Here is an 18,454-nt window from a genome sequence, read left to right on the forward strand (position 1 = left end):
CGAGGCTGCCAGAATTACTTCTTTACGTTATTCCTTTTGCCACCTCTCCCTACCCGCTGAAGTATCACCTGCACACTCACGTTGGCAGCACCCAGGAAAATGTTAGCACATGTTGCCTCCAACATTTCTGCTGAGGACATACATAGGCAGCTATTTAAGAAAGGCACTGTCAGGTTATGCTGTTCCCTATATCTTCAGTGAGAAGTCACTTCTGTAGAATTGCTCAGGCATCACTGAAACAGAGGGAGTTTTCCAGATATCTCAATGGAAGGCAAGACGGAGAACGAATAGGAACTTCCATGAATATCCTAGGGAGAACAACATTATTTTCCTTTTACGGGTAATTCTCATTTTCTCCCCTTTCCTTCTTTTTTTCCTGAAACCAGCCCAAAGGGCAGCTGCTAGATGACTACTGAAAAGCAATCTGGACCCTAGTTTGTGGCATCATGAAAAACCTTAGGCAGGTAGCAGAGTTCTCCCAACCCCTACCTCCACTGCAAAGGATGCAGGAAATGAGGGTGCCACAGGCCATGCCTCAAGAGGAAAAAAAAAAATATGGAAAAAGAAGAGTTTGAAGATTATTCCATGTAGAAATATGGAGCACATAGAAATCCTGCGAGAATGGATGCTGTCAACCCCCCAGTAGTAATATATGAGGCTAATGCATTTTCCACCCACTGCTGCAATTAATAAAGGCTGCTGCTAGACACACAGGCGAAGCTTGCTGCTACAGCATTTCTCCAGGCAGCCACCACTCTACAAATAACAAATCTTATCCAGCCAGGGTGAGCCACTTATGGAAGTTTGCCAGACGTATAAAGAGTAGGCTTTCCTCTCCACTGACCCAAAGAGCCCTTCTGCTGAACACAATGTCTCTACACATTCACATACAAATATAAGTATATATTTCTGCTAGCGTAACGTATCATTAGATTTAAGTAACTGAACATCCACTGAATCAGAAAAGTATCTCGGTTAAGCATTAACTGGTGTTTTCTATCTGCTATCCAGTACGCTGTGAAGATACCAAATTCTATGAGCTTGATACAGAAGAAAGCAACATCAGCAGATGAACCCTAAGTACGAGAGCATTTCATATTGTTTTCATGGAATAGGGACGTCTCTGGTCTACAGACAAGATGGCTTTATTACAGGTTTCTAAATTATAAGCATGAGAAGAAAATTTGTCACCAAATAATGTGAAATGCAAGTATTTGAAAGAAGAAAGGAATCAAGACAGAAGACCGTGTTTCTGGAGATTTCAGAATAATGATTCATTCATTGCTGCAGTAAGCAGCGCTGAAGGTGCTCATGTCTGTACATTTTGACTGAAGTTTCTAAAAATCCCCAGAAAAGATCCAAGCATCATGATTACATCTATTTGTATTGGAAAAAAATATCAACCCAGAGACTGCGATGTTACAAGGACTGTGTAGGACTCAAGCCATTGCTGATCCATCCCTACATGCCAAAAAATACTACTGAGCTACAGGAACAGTGACAGACTCCGCCCCTTCCCCTGCTACCTCCAGGCTAATGAGCACTATAAATTAGCAGTTAGTGGAATTGTTACTCAAGACTGCAACACCTGGAGAACATTCAGTGTGCCACTCTTCAAAATTTCCATTTTCTTCCAATTCCTTCAGATGAAATGAAGCACCTTGCTTTTATAACCACAGACGTTTCACAGGCTGTTTTGCAGTGCACAAGAAAATCCCATTTAACATCAAATTTGCTTGCAAACTGGCTTGCATCTGGAGTTGGAATGATATTTATCTGAAAAACAAAATCACTACGTGATGTTCGTGCTCCTTAGAACCAAGTCCACCAGAAAAATCCTGAATTTCCTCTCTTGTTCCCTAGATTTCTGTCCTGTGATATTTAAAAGCAGACATTATTTTTTTGTGAAAATTTTACAGGAGCACTGCAGCCTGAATAGGAAAAATCTGCAGAGAGAAACCCCATGCATGCAGAAATACACAGTACTGCCTAACCCAACTGGAAACTCCTGTGGCAAAGAAGAGAGGGAACTCAGACGAAAAGACTGTCTATGGCAACACATACCACTGGAAAGCTCAGGACTGACATCTTGCCTTGGTTTCTTTCTAAGGAGGGCTTACAGTGCCAACAACTCAACAGTTTGCAATTCTCATGTCTCATCTGGTCTCTTATGTCACAAATTAAGCAGCATGAACAGAGCGCCTATTTGGTTGCTGAAGAAAGCATCTTTCCCAAGACTTATGCTGGTATACATTTAAATGAGAACACTGAATGCAGTCCATGTTTGAGGTGAAGAGAGAAACGTAAGTGCTTTAAATCAAAGCACAGAACGTTTGTGCTTTGATTTAAAATTCATATATAAATAGATTTTTAATTTTGAAAGCCCTAGACAAGATGCAACATGACCTCCTGCAAAATTGTTCCTAGACTTCAGTGGAGAAATCTTGATTACGATGGTTCCCATGCAGCATCCAATTTCAGTGCAATTTTGAGTGTGGTCTTCGAGCAAAATAATCAGTATCTCCACATGTCATCTTGGAAATATAGCTTAATGATCTGCTGTTGGGACTGAGATTAAGGAGGGAACAGAAGGGAAAACTTCTCACCAAACTGTAATCAGTATCCCTTGAAAATTAAATATTCTTGCTAAAACTCCCACCATTTATTCTCCTGGGAGCAGAATATATTGAGTCTTGTAGATAACTGAGCTGTTGTTCCAAATAGAGCAAACAATTTCATAAAATTTGATTGAAATTCAAGAGGGTTATACAAAACAACTGTTTAGTTTTGGTTTTGCTGTTGTCTGTAGGTGTTTGCTTTTTTTATTACACCTCATTCCTAGATAATATAGCCCTAATGTATCATTCCCCTCTTATCACTTAGACTATTAATTTCAGTCATTAATCTATTTAATCACTTATCAGTTGTTAATCATGCATTTCATCTCAATATGTAGAAAGAGAACTGAAAGCACCTGAACCACCTGAAAATACTTAGGCTTTACTATAGACCTGAAGAAGTTCACATTTTTCTTCATAAGAGGCACGATAGTGTCAAAGTATTTTTTTTTCCTGTCATTGAGAAGGAAAGTTGAAGAAATGTACACAGGTTTTAAAATATTCTCTTTTGGCTACATTTAAGACAAAACGAGCACAGAGCTCTTTGCACACTGCTCAGTGCTATCCTCCAACTGCTCCTCATTTCTGACCCATACGTGGCTACAACAATCAGGAACTGAGCAGGAAATGTAACTGTATGTAAGGAGGGCTTGCTTTGTTTTGTTTCAGTCACTGCTAAGAGCTGGTGACAAATCCTCCTCATGACTCCAAAGGCTCTTTCCTTTAGTTATGCCATGCTGGAAAACTATTGGTTCTGTAGTCTCCCTGATGAAGGCTTGGTATGTCTGAACAATACTGTGAAGTGTGGCAAATGGTCTGGATGAAAATGACCTCAATGAGGGAGAAAAACAAAAGTACACAAAAACAGGGTAGGTAAATTGCTAGCTCTCACCACAGGAAAAAAAAAATAGCAGAACATAAGGAGAAGGGAGAATGTAAACTTAAAGATCCTTACAATTAGCTGTGAAAGACAGAGAAGAATCCAAGCCACATAGAGGCAGCTGAAAACAAACAAGGTCTTTACTCCACACACAGCTGAGCTACCTCTGTGATCTAGCTAATCCCCTGGAAGATGCTGAAAGCTGAAGTCTTTTCAAGACTTCACACAAAGTGAATATTTTGTCTCATTTAGAAATGGTCTAGGTAGAAATAATTGCCCCCACAAGCAAGCACGAATGTATATTTATTCTCAGAATTCACATTTACTCCTTCCAGTCCTTTCTGAGTTGGACTCTGACGAAAATTCCTAAATCTCACCCCCAGAACTGACCTTTTTATGAAGTAACATTCAGACTTCACTGGATTCTAACTGCCCTAGAGGTGGCCTCCCTGATGTCAGGAAGGAAAAGGAAATATACATGTGAAGAAGAAACAAAAACTGCAAAAAGTCTTACCTCAGTGCTTCCGCAGTTTACTTATATGAAGATGGTCTCAAATGTAGTACCACATAGAGAGCAAAGCATTCGGATTGGTTATGAACAGATATGATCATGTGCTTGTGTAAGCCCTTAGCAGACACATACAGCAGCCTGCAGTTGGCACATCTTGTTCTCATGCCCATTTTAACAGTGCATCAAGCACTGCCAACTCATCACAATTACAGATGTGATCACAAGATGTACGACAAATCTTACAAATGCACCTCATCCCCAGTACCTTCCTCACTTCTCTAACACCGTGATGTTCATTGTGTCAAAGGAAGAAATAAGTATTGGGATATCTTAAACTGTCTTTCAGCTTGACACCCCCTCCACAACGTTCTCATCACTCAAATAGCATACAGATTAGGACATTGATGCACAGTAGGTCCTCACCATGACCCTTCTGTTTACCATGTAACTATTTTCCCCGTTTAATTAAGGAGAAGAAAACTAATAGAGAAAAGAGAGACCTTTGCAGTAGCCTTCTTGGAAGCTGTAAGGTATCCCAGGATAGCAGGTAAACAAAGTTTGCCACACAAACCAGTCTCCTTACATGATGCATACCTTGAAATATTAATTCCCAATTCCAGGGCTCTACCAGCCAGTTCTTCAAAAGCAGAGTAGCAAGTAAAATTGAGAGTCTCTAAACAGCACATCAAGCTTCAGCATTAGTGACATAAGCAGACAGCCTTAATACAACTTCCACAAAGACTGGCTACCAAAGCCATGTTAAATACATCAACAGACTAACAGAGAGTATGTGTAGATGGGGGCTCTCAGGTGTTGTTGGCCCCAGGTGGAGCTATATTAGCACAATCAAGGCCCATTAAAGCACTCAGGGTCACAAACAGCTGTTTCTATTTCTACAGATCATTTTAGGGAGGAGGATCTGTTTGTTGTTTGTGGGATTATGCTATGCAGATCACAATTTGTGTCTCTTTACAGCTGACCTATAGTACATAGGAATTCCATAAATGAAGTTTTCTGTTGGGATCAGGAAATTAATACTTATGTAAACACAAGTTTGCTTCACATCTGTCTGATAACACCTTGAATTGTGGGTAAAAAAAAATTACAGAACTTATTCTTGGAAAAAGCCATAGCTTGCATTCGCAGAAAGGTGGGATTAATATCTCTGTCTCAATCTTTCCCTCTCCCATTTGTTTTCACTATATATCTTTGACTAGATGTACGTACATGAAGATAAGACGTGTTCTTCTGTGTTTCCAAATTCTGTAAACAATCATGTGAATAAATATCCTATCTTTTAAGGTCTTTCATTCGTAACTTCCCGGAGGAAGTAAACTAGGAAAGGAAGGTTGTTTTTCATGAACAAAGCCTAGAAGACACAGAATGAATCGCTAGGCAGATTGCTGAGCCTATGCAGAACTGATTTCAGCAGGCTAAACGTTAGGAGTAGCTCTCAACTTTCACATCACAGAGTTAAAAAGAGGTATCAATAAACAACTCCAAGCATACGTAGTTTGAGTATAAATTTGCCAAAAGTAATCCCGGGAAGTTCCAGCCCTTGAACCTCTACAGAGCCCAGGCTGTTAATAAGATTCACTATACAGCCCAGATTGCATGTAACAGACACAAACTGGGTCTATTAACTTGGATCTGGAGCCAGCAGTAGAGGCCAGAGTACGTAGGTGGCCTGTTTTGCAGGAAACGTTAACAATCTGTTGTTGAGTCAGGCAGAAGGGACCCTCCCTCCCTCCGTGCCCATCCAGGCTCCTGCATTGGCGCGGTCCCTCAGCCGCCTTCCCTGCCCTCAGGAAGGACCGTCCTCTTCGTCCTCGCTATGGTTTTGGATTCTCAAGAACCACTTGAAATTAAGTCAAACACTCAATGGGAGATGATTTTGCTGACTATAGGGAACTTTTACAACATCAGCAGCAATTTAAGCTTGTGTTTTTTTTCTTTCTCCCTCCCTGGATGCGTGGGCTGTTCCAGAACTTGTATCAGAATATTCGGTTCTCACATCTATTTATTTAGTTAGCAGTGGCATTCCTATTTTTATAGCTCTGAGTTTTTAACTTTCTTGTTAGCAACATTAACAAGGTTTACAGCATATAAAGTGAGCTGTGGCATTTAAAAAATGTTAGCTTAATGTAACACCAGCTTTTTTTATATACACGTTCAATGGCAAACTCCTACTGACAGGCAGAATGCATTTCTATGTCTGGGCAAGTTTATAGATGGTGTTCCCACCTCTGGGCCACAAGGTCACAAATTTGTTTCTGATTCTATTAAGGAAACACTCAACAATGGTAAGTTTGTGTGCTTTTTTTTTTTTTTCCTTCTTTTTTTTTTTTTTTTTCTTTAATGAGAGGGGACTGCTTTATGTGATCCGAGATCTTAAAGATACTCCAAGGAATCTCTGTTTAATGCTGAGCCTTTCACCCCCATGCCCTGACTGAATAACGCTGGCTGCAGATTTGAGAAGCTCTGTCTGGCAGTAAGATAAAACAGATTTCAGGGAAATTCTGATGGGACTGAAAGAAGAAGAGGCAATGTCTCCCTCATTTGCCCATGCACAGTAAGAATAGTTACAATGCCTCCTGTGGGGTTTCATAGGAGTAAGATTTGACTCTGCCTCAAAAGGACGTACTGAAGTGAAAGACACAAGACTTGTTCTCAGTTCCTGTTTCTGCAGCAGATCATCTGTGTGACCCTGAGGATCTCACCAGAAGACTTTGCTGCCAGGCCCTCCATGACTGTGGGGTGGAAGGAACCTCCTCTGCCTGCAAGATCTCAGAGGTCAGGCACTGGGGCCTACCTCAGCAAAGGCTTTTCACTCTCCATATTAATGGGAATATTTGCTGTACTCATGGCACATAAAAATACAAACACATTAGAGATGGCTCTTATTGCCCTTCAAAGCACCAACCTTATTCTTTCCTGGCACTAATTTAGCTAGGTATCTTCTCCACACCATGTGATGGCTCCAGCAGCTGCTCCCTCACTGTAACTGCTTACTGGATGACACCCGTCCCCACTTAACAAGAGGGGAGGTAGTATCCATGCTGGCTACAGCCATCACTGTCCTGAGATGACTTCATGCTGGATGACAATGCACTCTGGGACTTTATAGATACAGACACGGGGACTTCTGGCATATGAAATATCTGGGGCCCAGCAGAAAGACTGAGCTGATGGGGTAAAATGATGAGCAAGAGAGAAACAGAACTTGGAGGAGGGAAAGGAGAATAAGTGTGCATCTCTGTTGAAAGAATTTCAACATCACCTATAACTATCCAGAAGGCAACCACGAAAATGTAGAAGGGCATGAAGTGCAGCCCAATTTCTGGGTTGCTTGGGTTATTGTGAGTAGGAGGATCAAGGCTTGGTTTCAAATGCCTCACTACTGAAGGGAGATCAGCTGGAATAAAGCAAGAAGCCAGAATTTCTAGGCTAGGAAAAAAGCTGATCATGTTGCAACAGACCACAGGAAGGAGAAATTGGCTGCAGTGTCTGACTGGAGGCCTTTTAGCTACATGAGAGGACTCCAGGTCTATTCTTTTTCTAATTTCCTTATGCCCCCAAGGAAGCTCCTGGTGGAAATTTGCTTCCATTTATGGGAGGACTGGAAGAATGAGGGCCAGACTGTGACTGAGCATCTGGCAGTGAGAGGGTTCAAAGGAGAGGAAACTGCTCACACAAGATTCGAAAGTGCTATTCTGCACTGATAATTGACCTGTGCAAGGAGTACTATTACTGCCACTGTCGGTCATTACAGGCAGATACTTTTGAAAAGTGCTAGTTGAAGAAACTCAGGTGCACATCCCATATGATAACTTCACTGTCTGAAAATGGTTATCGTCACACAGATTCTTGTCACCAAATGAAGTGTTACATCATCCTTTGTGCCTTATCACCTGCTTCAGACTCTCCTCTGCGATACGTATGGGTTTGGCTATTAAAAGGCAGTCTGACAACCACAAAACTATTACTAAACACTTTTTCTCAGAGGAGACATTTGTTCCTAACAGGTATTTCTGTTTTTCTATGCTGTATTTGGTTACCTCATAGATAATGGTTTATGATTGCCGTGCAATACCTTTCTAAATCAGGCTGCAGCTTGTCTTGCTCATCCTAAGGATGTGTGCTTAGTTTTATTTTGGCTTTAAAACGATCTGTGATTTCTTCAGGTTAAAAAAAGAAGTCCCTAATTCCCTTTAATTCCCTTAAAATAACAACCTACAGGTGAGCAGCAGGTATGTATCTTCCTGCACTGCACAGGCAGCTCCCCACTAAAGCAAACAATCTGCTGTCTCTATTTACTTGGTTGCTGCTATAAATCATTTGGGCAGTTCACAGTGATGTGGGAGAAAAATGTATTTTTAATGTGTTTGCAAATTTATCAGAAAATAATCGCAAAGGTCAGCACGGCTTGTCCACAGGAGGAATGATTGATAACCAGGGAATAATCAATCGCTTTGCACCACATTTGGGTGTTCTGCTTTGTTTAAAAAAGAAAGCAAAACAAAAAAAACAAAACAAAAAAACCCCACAGAAATGCTGACTGCTCCAGGAATATGGGTGAGATGTATTGAAGGCAATTGGGAGTTTTTAAATTGTTACTGCTTGATGGCATCATGATGCCAAAAAAGAAAAAAAAAAACAAAAGTTGATCAGACTTTTCTATAAAGAAAAGCAGCAGATGTTCGCCTTCCATGTTTACCCCTCCCTACAAGACCTATTTGTGAGATAGTCTTCCATAGCTCTTCAGTTCCAACAGGCATATAGAAAAAAACAATTCAAAACACTTCTGTTCCTACTGTCCCACTGAGGAGTTTCCCCTCCTGAGATACTGTACCAACATGAAATCACTGCTAAAACAACACAGGCAAGTGACAAATACTGAAATTCATCTTGCTCAGCAGCAGTCTGTATGAAGCACCATTTCTGTGACAATGCTAAAAGACAGTGTTGCTCCTGGGAGGGAAGGATGAGTACCAGAACTGCTGTGCACGTTTGGTTTGGTTTGGGCCCGCCAGCCTCTGCAAAACACACTGCAAATACCACACAAGTGGCTCTTTTCTTCTGTAGTACAGTAACAGACCTTGAGTGTGTAACAAACTAGATCCTCAGTGGGTAAAAAAGAAAGAACGCTGAAATCAGCCCAGCCTCTGCTCTTTGCATATGTCATGCCTTATGTAAGGTACCCCGTACCACAATCACACTCCACTGTCTTCTTATACCCAGCCACCACCATGGCACTTTCTCACCCCCTCCAGTAACCACCCCATGCCCTGAGCGTTCGGAGGTGCTCTCCCTTTGTTCGGTCCCTCCTTCCTTCCCCCAGGAACTGGCATCACTCAGCGTTTTGGCTAGGAGACCAATCCTCCAAACTGAAAACATCAAAGCATAACTCTGGTTAGATCTCATCCCAACCCTCTGAGTTTGTTACTTGGAAAGTGAATAACTAATAAGGCAGCATGCCATTGTTTTCTGTTTATTATAATGGAAATAAATTGTTGGCTCCAAATCAGGCACTGATTGTTCCTTTGATATCACTGCCAGGAAGCAAAATAAAATGGCTTTTTAAAAATCACCTTTCACAGAAAGTGCCACAGGCATTTGAAAGATGAGCCTTTTTCCATGTCAAAGGGCTCCTACCAGAAGTGCCAGCACAGAAATTCAAATCCTTACCTATTAAAATAAAGAAGTGCAAGTGAGAAGGCGAGAGCAGGGCAGCAGGATGGCTGGGGCTGGCACGCTGCAGTCCTGTGAGTGCTCGTGGCTGCAGCAGAGCTGGCTCTGCAGTGAGGAGCACTTCCTGAGGAGGATGAAACACATCCTTTGCTTTTTCTTTTTCTTTCTTTTTTTTTTTTTAACTCAAAAAAGCACAGGTGGGCTGAGTGGAGTACTCTCTATGCCTGGCAGCTCTTAAACTAATAATATGAGATTGCAGGAGCCAAAAAAGATGGAGGAAGAGCATTGCCTCAGAACTTGAACCACCCATAAATCTTGCTTGTGTTTTTTTTTCCCCCTTTTTCCTAAGCTACACGGAGCAGCAATTTCGCCGTACCCTAAAGCTTTCTCAGCACTTTAGCTTCTTCCCCAGAGATTTTAAGGTGCGAACTTCCCGTTACTTGAGTGCTACCATCTAATGAGGGAGTATGCTGTACACTGGCCCCATGTACAGAGAGGAGCTTCCTCATCAGAGGCTGTAGCTGGATCCAGATCTTAAGCGACCCAGAGCACAGCGGTGTTTGGATTTCACGACGTGCTGTAGTTTGATTTGGCTCGGAGCAGAGGATGAAGCTGAGTGCCAGATTCAGATCTCAGGCCAAACTTGGATTTTGTATTTCAGCTACCAAACTTCATCATGGGTTGGCAAAGTCACGCTCTCACCTGCTCATGCCATGTGGAGAACACCTGTGATGTGCTGGAAGGGCGGCTGATCCTGCTGTGAGAAACTCCCTGTAGGAAAGCCAGCATGTGAGAGGCTGCTCCAAATGACTGGTGGCTGCAGATGGCTTTGTGTGCTGGGAGCGCAGGGCCACTGAGGCATGCTCAGACTCTTCAACTGCTAAGAAAAAAAGTTGAAAAGGAAAACTGTCAGGAGCAGACTGCAGCTTTCCTCCTGCCTTTGTTGTCATGACTGTTGGAACTGGAGCAACCTTTTTGTTTGTGGGACTGGGACTGGGATGCAAAGCAGCAGCATGGCCTGAGAATAAACTAGAAGAACTCCACAAGCACATCACTTCCTACAACAGCCTGCTTTTCAAAGCATCCATGTTGATGCCCAAGGATCTGTTGCTCAACATCTTTTTCTGGCCAACACTTTTTCCAAAAATCAAAACAATTCCCATAGCTTAGCTGGTAAAAGACCTGTATGTGGCTAACAGTGTGGTCTGCTAAATATTAAGGCCTTGTTTGACACCTATCTTGTGCTTATATTTGCCTCTAAGTGCATCCTTATTTTGTAAAGTATTTAGGCTTATTATTAACTCCAAGGATGTGGCTATGTCCACAGAAGTGGGGCAGTATAACTGGGACCTCATAAAGTCCTTATGACATAGGTGCTTTTCTGAACTCCAGCTTCTTTGTTTGAAGGGCTCCCACCAAAACACTCTGGGATTAAGTAGAGACTTTCTATAGCCTTCAATTCAGATAGGTCCCTATTTTTTACACTTACTGCTATCTTATAATGGAATATTTGGAAAGGAAAAGGAAGGACTTTTTCTCCAGATAATACAATTTATTCTCAATTATTTCTAACACTAAGAATGTGATTACTGACCTGCAAACACCTGATGATCACGCTTTGGTTTGACCTTTTTATGAGTGTGTAGGTTTGGTAACTAGCACTGCCCAGTAATTTATTTCCCAAGTGGGCTAGAAAAGTCATCTGGAAGAAGGAAAACAGTACCTAAAAGTTTTCTGTGCAAATGGAAGATTTTGCTAGCTGCATACGTGTGTTCATTCTCGGAAACAGTTCTCAGATGAGACGCTGACTTTGCTTTCCTAAAGAAATCAAATATAAGTCTTTAAATGCAAAGTAGTGCTCAAATTCTTGCTTATTTTCTTAAAAGATCAGTGATCACTACCTGCTGATGTTACGTGTTTACAGAAAACAGGTTCAAAAAAAGCTATGCAGACCCCAAAAGATGCTGTGACAGAGATACAAGGAAGGCCTGAATGACCCAACAGGATCTTTGCAACCATTCTGCCCCTTCCCTGGACATCCCTTTGCCCAGGATGCAGCTGGCCTCACAGGCTTTGCACAGCCCTTCGTGGGGGGTTGTGGTACCCCAAAAGCGATACAGAAACCTCAGGTGATAAAGGCAGCTTCTTTGTACTCAGCACGTGCCCATTTGTTGGTGAGCAAGGCTGCACCATGAAGGTCACCTGAGGAAGAAGGTGGATGCTGTGAAATTCAGTGGGTTGCACTGTTTCAATGCTAAAGCACTGGTGTCTGGCTGAGCATCACTGGCACATCTGTAAATTGCTCAGTGTACACTGATCTGTCCTATTTGAAGAGACACGAGTAAATGTCAGACCTTAAAATCCCCACTGCGCTGGTGCTCTGTTACATGAACTTAACAGGACCTCCTTGGAGAGTGTGGAAACACTATACTGTGGCATGCAGAACTGATACTAAACAACATTTCTGCTTCTGTGGTTGATGTGTTTCCAACTCATTTACCCAGCAAGTTACTGGGAATACTGCAACGCAAAGAAAGAACTTCAGTGCTATGTCTACTTCTGTTCTTTTCTAGAAAGGCTCTGTGAAACTTTAGGAAACTGATTCCTGAGGAATCGCTTTCTGGACACAGCACAGTCAACGCTGGCACCACACTCATGCTAAAGTTATCTTGGTTTAACTTTAAAGAAGTGTTTCCCTGAGGACCTCTCAATTCTGGAAGGAGCAACTTGTCTGTGCATTCTGTGAGAGCCTGGATTGTTTTTAATCTTCTAGCCATGTTACAGATCAATTTATAGTCTCACAGAGATGGTAAGGACAAGGATTTGGGGGCAGGCAAAAAGAGAGTTGGCTGTTGCTGATTAGTGAATACTGCTTTTTCTGAAAAGAACAAACTTCTCAGGGCAACTTATTCGATCCTCTTGCACTGCTAGCTTCATTTTCAAGAGAATGTAACACGAACTGGCCCAGATACACAACCTCCAGCAGACCCACGATCCCTTCAACCAGCACGGACTTTTTGATCCATACATTTTGAGTTGTGCAAGCCCTCGCAGCTTCGTACAGGTGCTGTGTACTAAAATAACAGAGAAGATGATGAGAAGAAAACCACCTTTTGCTCTTCCTGTGACAGTTTTATGTATGCTACAATGAATTATCCCAATGGCTTTGTTTCCAAATTACCTCAACCTGGAACAGCATCTTGCTTGTTATTTTGAGAGAAACAACTAGTTATCCTTTCCAGTATTATGCCAAACATATTTCAGGTTCCCACCGAAAGTAACATCAAAGTTAGAGTTTGAGCAAATCTCTGGTATGTGCTTCCCATAGTATTCAGCCATATATATTTTAAAATTCTCTATTTGTTCAGGCTAAACTTATAAGTTCAAGAACGTGCCAGAAGTCATCACAAGGATACACCGAGATGTGTGCTGAATCTGCATACATTTCAGAAATGACAAAAAGGAGAAAGCGTTTTCTTCCAGTTGTACTTAAGATCTTACTCAAGCCTTACTTAGGCAAATTCAACTCCTAACACTTACAAGGAATGCAGTACAATTGTTTCCTTAATTTTGGCAGATGAAAAGGAAGAACCACAGAGTTTTGTATTACTTCCAACCAAAAGAGTCAAACGGCCTAAGTTTACCCAAAGTTTCACAAACACTTTCGCAAGAAGCCCTGTCAGGGCATTTTTACTACATGCCAGGAATACCCAGGATTTCAAACTCCTGAATTTTAAACTTTTCCGGGTCTTTGTTTGTTTTGCACAACCTCCACCATGAGTGTTTTCTTGCCCCTGTGAGTACCACCAGGATCTTTCAGACTGAAGCACTTTCCAGGAATTAGTGAAGAATTTTAACTCTTGGATCAGAGAAATGACTTTAGCTCTGGAAAACGTCGTTCCTGGAAATGCCTTTTGCTGAAGTACTCCCTCTTAGCGAGACCCAAGGGACCAGTTGCAGGAAGGGCTGGATGAGGCCATGCTCAGCAGGTGGCTCCCACGAGAGGTCCCCTGGCTGCCATCTCACACTATGTGGGTCTCCTCCGGTTCTCGAAATGGCTTCAGTGACACAAAAGGCACCTAAAGTGGGGCACATCACAAGGCTACGCAGCTTTCTGTGGGCATTTGCTCAAGTTCTCCAGCTCCACTTTGTTCTGTCTCCATCTCTATGGAGGTGACCGCTGCCTGGGGCTGTCCTCAGCTCCTCCTGCCTTGACCTGTGAACCAGGCATGCTGAGCAGGGCTGATGGGAGGTCCACTTCCAAAGCGCAATCCTGCCCTGAGCTGACATATTCTGCAATCCTACAAGAAGGCTCATGGGGATGCACTCTGAGTGGGGAGATCTGCTACAAATACAAAACAGATGCTATGGGCTTTAGAAAGAGAAGAAAAGTGACATGTTCAAAACCATGGGCAGAAGCAGGAGCAGAAGCAGGATTTCCTAACTTACTTGCAGTTGTCTTATTTATACTGCTGTTTCTTGAATCTAATCTTCAGTCTTGACAATTCATTGCCTTTCCCAAATGTCTTTTCTCCCATGGTTAATACTCTGTAATGCTAAAGGTTTGAATATTAAAATAATCTTCCCAGATACAGACAGTTATCTGACTTCAGTAAAGTTGTGATGTTACTATTCCCCAAATGCCTGTAAAACCTTCACTTTTCCTCTCCAACAAAACCAAGACGACCTTCTCTTCCCCTTCCCCTGGTACCTCTCTTCCTGGGGCCCATGTGGCTTTCTTGGCCTGCCTTAGCCAATAGCATTCACATCAGAAGACAGATGGATTTTCATTAAAATTTTACAGTTACTGGTACCCCCAACCCACTAAAATACTGCAGATTTCTGTGGTAATTCTACTTCCAGAATTGTCAGAAGTATGCATAAGCCAGGCTCATTACATGTGGACACAATTTAGATGGATAACCATCCAGTAGGGAGTGATTTTTTATGAAGTCAAAATTTTATTGAGATATGGTACAGTCTAGAATGGGAAACTCCTACAAACTTGTGGGTTTTCTCTTGTGTAGGTCAGCATATTCATAGGATGCTGAAAGCAATAGTCCTTAATCCATCAGCCACCTCTCTAAAAACTCAGTTATCATTAGTCACTGCAATTTCCTAATAGCTCTGAGAAGAGCACTCAGTGGCTTTGACTTCAGCCTGGTCCAGTAAGCTTTTTTTGAGTGTTGCTTTACACATTTCATAGATTGAACACTCTAAGGATCTGTGACTGGAGCAAACAGCTGTAGGCTTGATGGCACCTAATGGCTGAGTGAAAAACCCTTCTCCATGAGCTGGAAGATCGGCTCAGAATCTCACTGTTCTCTGTGGGATGAACTGCATTTCCCCTAGATCATCAGAAAAAAATGTTAACCTCCAGATGTGCGTGGACCCAATGTTCTCTACCTGCCCTCCAGCATGTAAACTGCACATATGCTGGACTTATCAGTTCTGTTTGCAATACTGAAGCAAATATACTTTGGCACTGTAGGTTATATTACCGAGTTATATGGCTCTTACCACAAAACCATCATATCACTGCGGAAGCTGGCTGGAAGGAATCTATACTAGCAGCGTCTCACAGTTGAGAAGTTTTGCATTAAAATGAGCATGTCCAAGAGGCCAGAGAGGACAGCTGGAGCCTACCAAAGCTCAGTTCCACACTTGTCCCAGGCCCCATCTCCTGCTGGTCCCAGCTGGATCTCCCGGGTGGGCACCAGACCTATTTTATCTGCATGCAGTATCTGGGACTGCTGCACTCACGTACTGCTTGCATGAGGGTAACACTTAGGTTCTGTTTGGACCCTCAGTGGGAGCAGCCCCGCTCCTGTTGCGCTCCGGCAGAAAGGCACAGGCAAGATCTTGAGAAAGGATGCTTTAGTTTCTGGTTAAAACAACAGTCCTTTTGGTTTCAATCCTGGCAATAAAGTTGTTCTCAATGCTCTACATACATAAGCTGTAAGAGTGATAGCACTGTAATTTTCTTATAAAGCGCACAAGCTTCATTTTACCTCTGACAGCAAGCAATCCAGGGCCAGTAAATGACTGGCAAATGCTTTCTTTATTCATCTCTTCAAGTATTTTGGCTTTTCTTTACTTTTAATTTGCCTGGAGGCAGACATTTGAGATAACAGCTGTTACGGTGATATTATCAGTCATCTGCACGTCAGAGAATGCCAGGAAAATGCCTGTGGAGTAAACCTCTTGGGTTTTTGGTTTTGTTTTAACTGCTCTGGGGCAAATTCACTCCTTTGTCAAAGTTCTGCTCAAACATGAAGAAAGAATATAATGGAGCTTGTTTCTACCCTCTGATTATGAAGAAACGTCTTTTCCTGCTGATAAAAAGCTTGCTTTTTGATGCCCCTCAATGATAAGTGCACTAGAGCAGCTCTTTGCCAGGCTGGTAAGCAATGACAGAGCACATCTACCAACATCGAAAGTCCCTGTGATTCCTTGGAGAGAGATGTGCTTTGCTCACTCCTGAACAGCTGAGGAGGCTAGCTGCTAACAAATCCTGTTAGAATGGATCTTTACTTTCTCTTGAAACACACCACTTAACTCTTTGGGTTTCATTTATAAAAATTGCTGAGGAATATTTCTTTTCTTACTAAGATGGAGGGCAAAAAGTCACGGCTCACGACTAAGGAGGTTTATGTCACAAAACTAAACTATCTGTAAGAAGGCTATGTAGGTTTACTGGTTCTTTAGAGAAGATGCCAGGAGGAGGGCCTTGGTTTGGGAATGATTACCCTATATTCTTTTGGTTTCCCAGAGAAATCTGAGATGGGAAATCAATTTGTAGCAATGGAAACAAATTGTGATGTGCCCCTATTGAGTATATTGATGATAGACCAGTTTTTCCACTTAATTTAGTGAAAGCTAACATCCTTTGTACCAGAGAAGCTTATTCAGTAAGCTTTGACAGGCACAACTTGTATCTGAGGATCTTGAACTACTTTACTGACATGAGGTGGAAGATAAAAAACTTGACACCTACGAAATTACCATGATGTCAAAGGACTAACATAGATATAGGTGTTGAAATGAGTCTACCGTCCTGATGGAGCTGAACATAGGCTTCTGTATGCATATTTACTGTTTTCCTGTAATTTCCTAAAATCTTCTAATCATGCAGTCACAGAGGTTTCTCTCTTCCATTATCTTGACATTACAGAAAGTAATTTTAAATAGAAAGTGTGCTACTTAGAAGTCAAATTCTTAGCTGCACCACAGATATCCTGAATAACTTCAAACAAGACATCCATATGATTGCGGTCTATTTCCCCACGTGGAAAATGAGAATACCTCCTGAAAAGGCTGTTAAGCACTTGGATATCACAGAGATGGAGCTCATACCAACACCTGTGCAGCAGAAGAAATATGTGTGAAAGATAAAACTGGACCTTGCAGGAAAGCCTTGAACAGAAATACAAAGGTAAAACATCCAAATAAACAACTACCAACTGAACCTTGTGGGTTTTTTTTCCCAAAGGTAGTTTTTTTTCAGCTTTGATACACCTGTTCCTAAGTACAGTCAATTTACACAAAAGAGGCAAGTGTTTCTGAAGGCTTTGAAGATGCACAAATTACTTCTCCCAGTGCAAACGGCATTTCCTTGTCCTTGTTTCCAGTAGGTGTGTGAAACTTGTTCTTACTTATGGCATTCAGGTGCAGCTGTTTGGAACGATGTCCAATGACTACACAGGAGAACATCCTTCATGTTCAAAAAAATTTGTGAGCTCAAAGAAAGTGCTAACAATGAAACAAAGAGCCCTTCTTTTAGGATCCTCCAAGTACAAGAGGAATATGCTGCCTGCTTAAACAAAGCAAATGGTAGATCCAAAAAAGGTAACCTTTACAGCACAATAGTTCGTTAAGCGCAGCTTTGCCTACATGCTTTCATCACTGCTGATGTGGTAACATAAAAGATTTGCTCAGTGCAGGTTAACTCCCTCTTCCAAATGTCTCCAGGCTTTTGAGCAATTCAACTCTCTGGAGCTGCGGTGTATTTGGCTCCCAGTGAGTAAGCGCTGAGGGCTGGAAATGTGACTGGGTATTTTCTACAGGGTTGTAGCAGTATTTCTGGGGCCAAATAAACTGGCTGAAAAATGGGTTTTTTTGTTTGGTTTCTACGGAGGCTGAACTGACAACAAAAACTGAGATACGGACCTTACTGAAACTGTGAATGTTTGTACCTCCTGTGAAAATCTGGGTGAAGGTTTCGTCCATGAGATGACGTTACAGATCAGGTACTGAGATCCAATTTATAAAGTGAATTTAGCCTGAAGACTTAATTTCTTTTCTAAACAAAACCAAATCTGAAAAAAAAAAATATCTGAATTCATGAAGAAAAAGAGAGGGGGAGAAAAAAAGTGTTTCAACCAGTTTATATAAGAAGCACTTTCTCAGGTACAAAAATTTTTCTCAAAGCATCATCTTACTCTAAGGCTCAGCAAAAACAGAAGAAACAACTTCATTTTGCAGTGTGAAGAAAGACAACTTTTCCTGCTGCCCAGCTCTGCAGTATCACTTAGATACATACTGCCAGTAGGGCAGGGATGTACCTCCCTGCAAAGCATCAGATAGTGGCCACTGCTGAGAAAAAGGGTTGGTGTTAAAAAATTGCTTATCTGATAAAGGCAACATACTCCCTAAGCAATCCTCTACTAAAATAGGTTTCTTCAGATAATAACCAGTGCCTTTTTCTGGGCTTATCACCTGGAATTTAGAAAAGACAAGACTGCAGTGAGGAAG

The 18,454-nt window shown here is 41.9% G+C and overlaps 1 long non-coding RNA gene across 1 annotated transcript in view; it reads right to left on the bottom strand.

Moving 5' to 3' along the window:
• The window catches only part of LOC107052861, a 331,879-nt gene that overhangs the window by 65,848 nt on the left and 247,577 nt on the right, over positions 1-18,454 (bottom strand). Inside the window, exon 6 of the long non-coding RNA XR_005858753.1 lies at positions 10,403-10,580. This is a non-coding gene — a long non-coding RNA (uncharacterized LOC107052861). The remainder of the gene's footprint in view (positions 1-10,402; positions 10,581-18,454) is intronic.

This window comes from Gallus gallus, chromosome 3, assembly GCF_016699485.2.
Source record: "Gallus gallus isolate bGalGal1 chromosome 3, bGalGal1.mat.broiler.GRCg7b, whole genome shotgun sequence".
NCBI classification, from domain to species: Eukaryota; Metazoa; Chordata; class Aves; order Galliformes; family Phasianidae; genus Gallus; species Gallus gallus.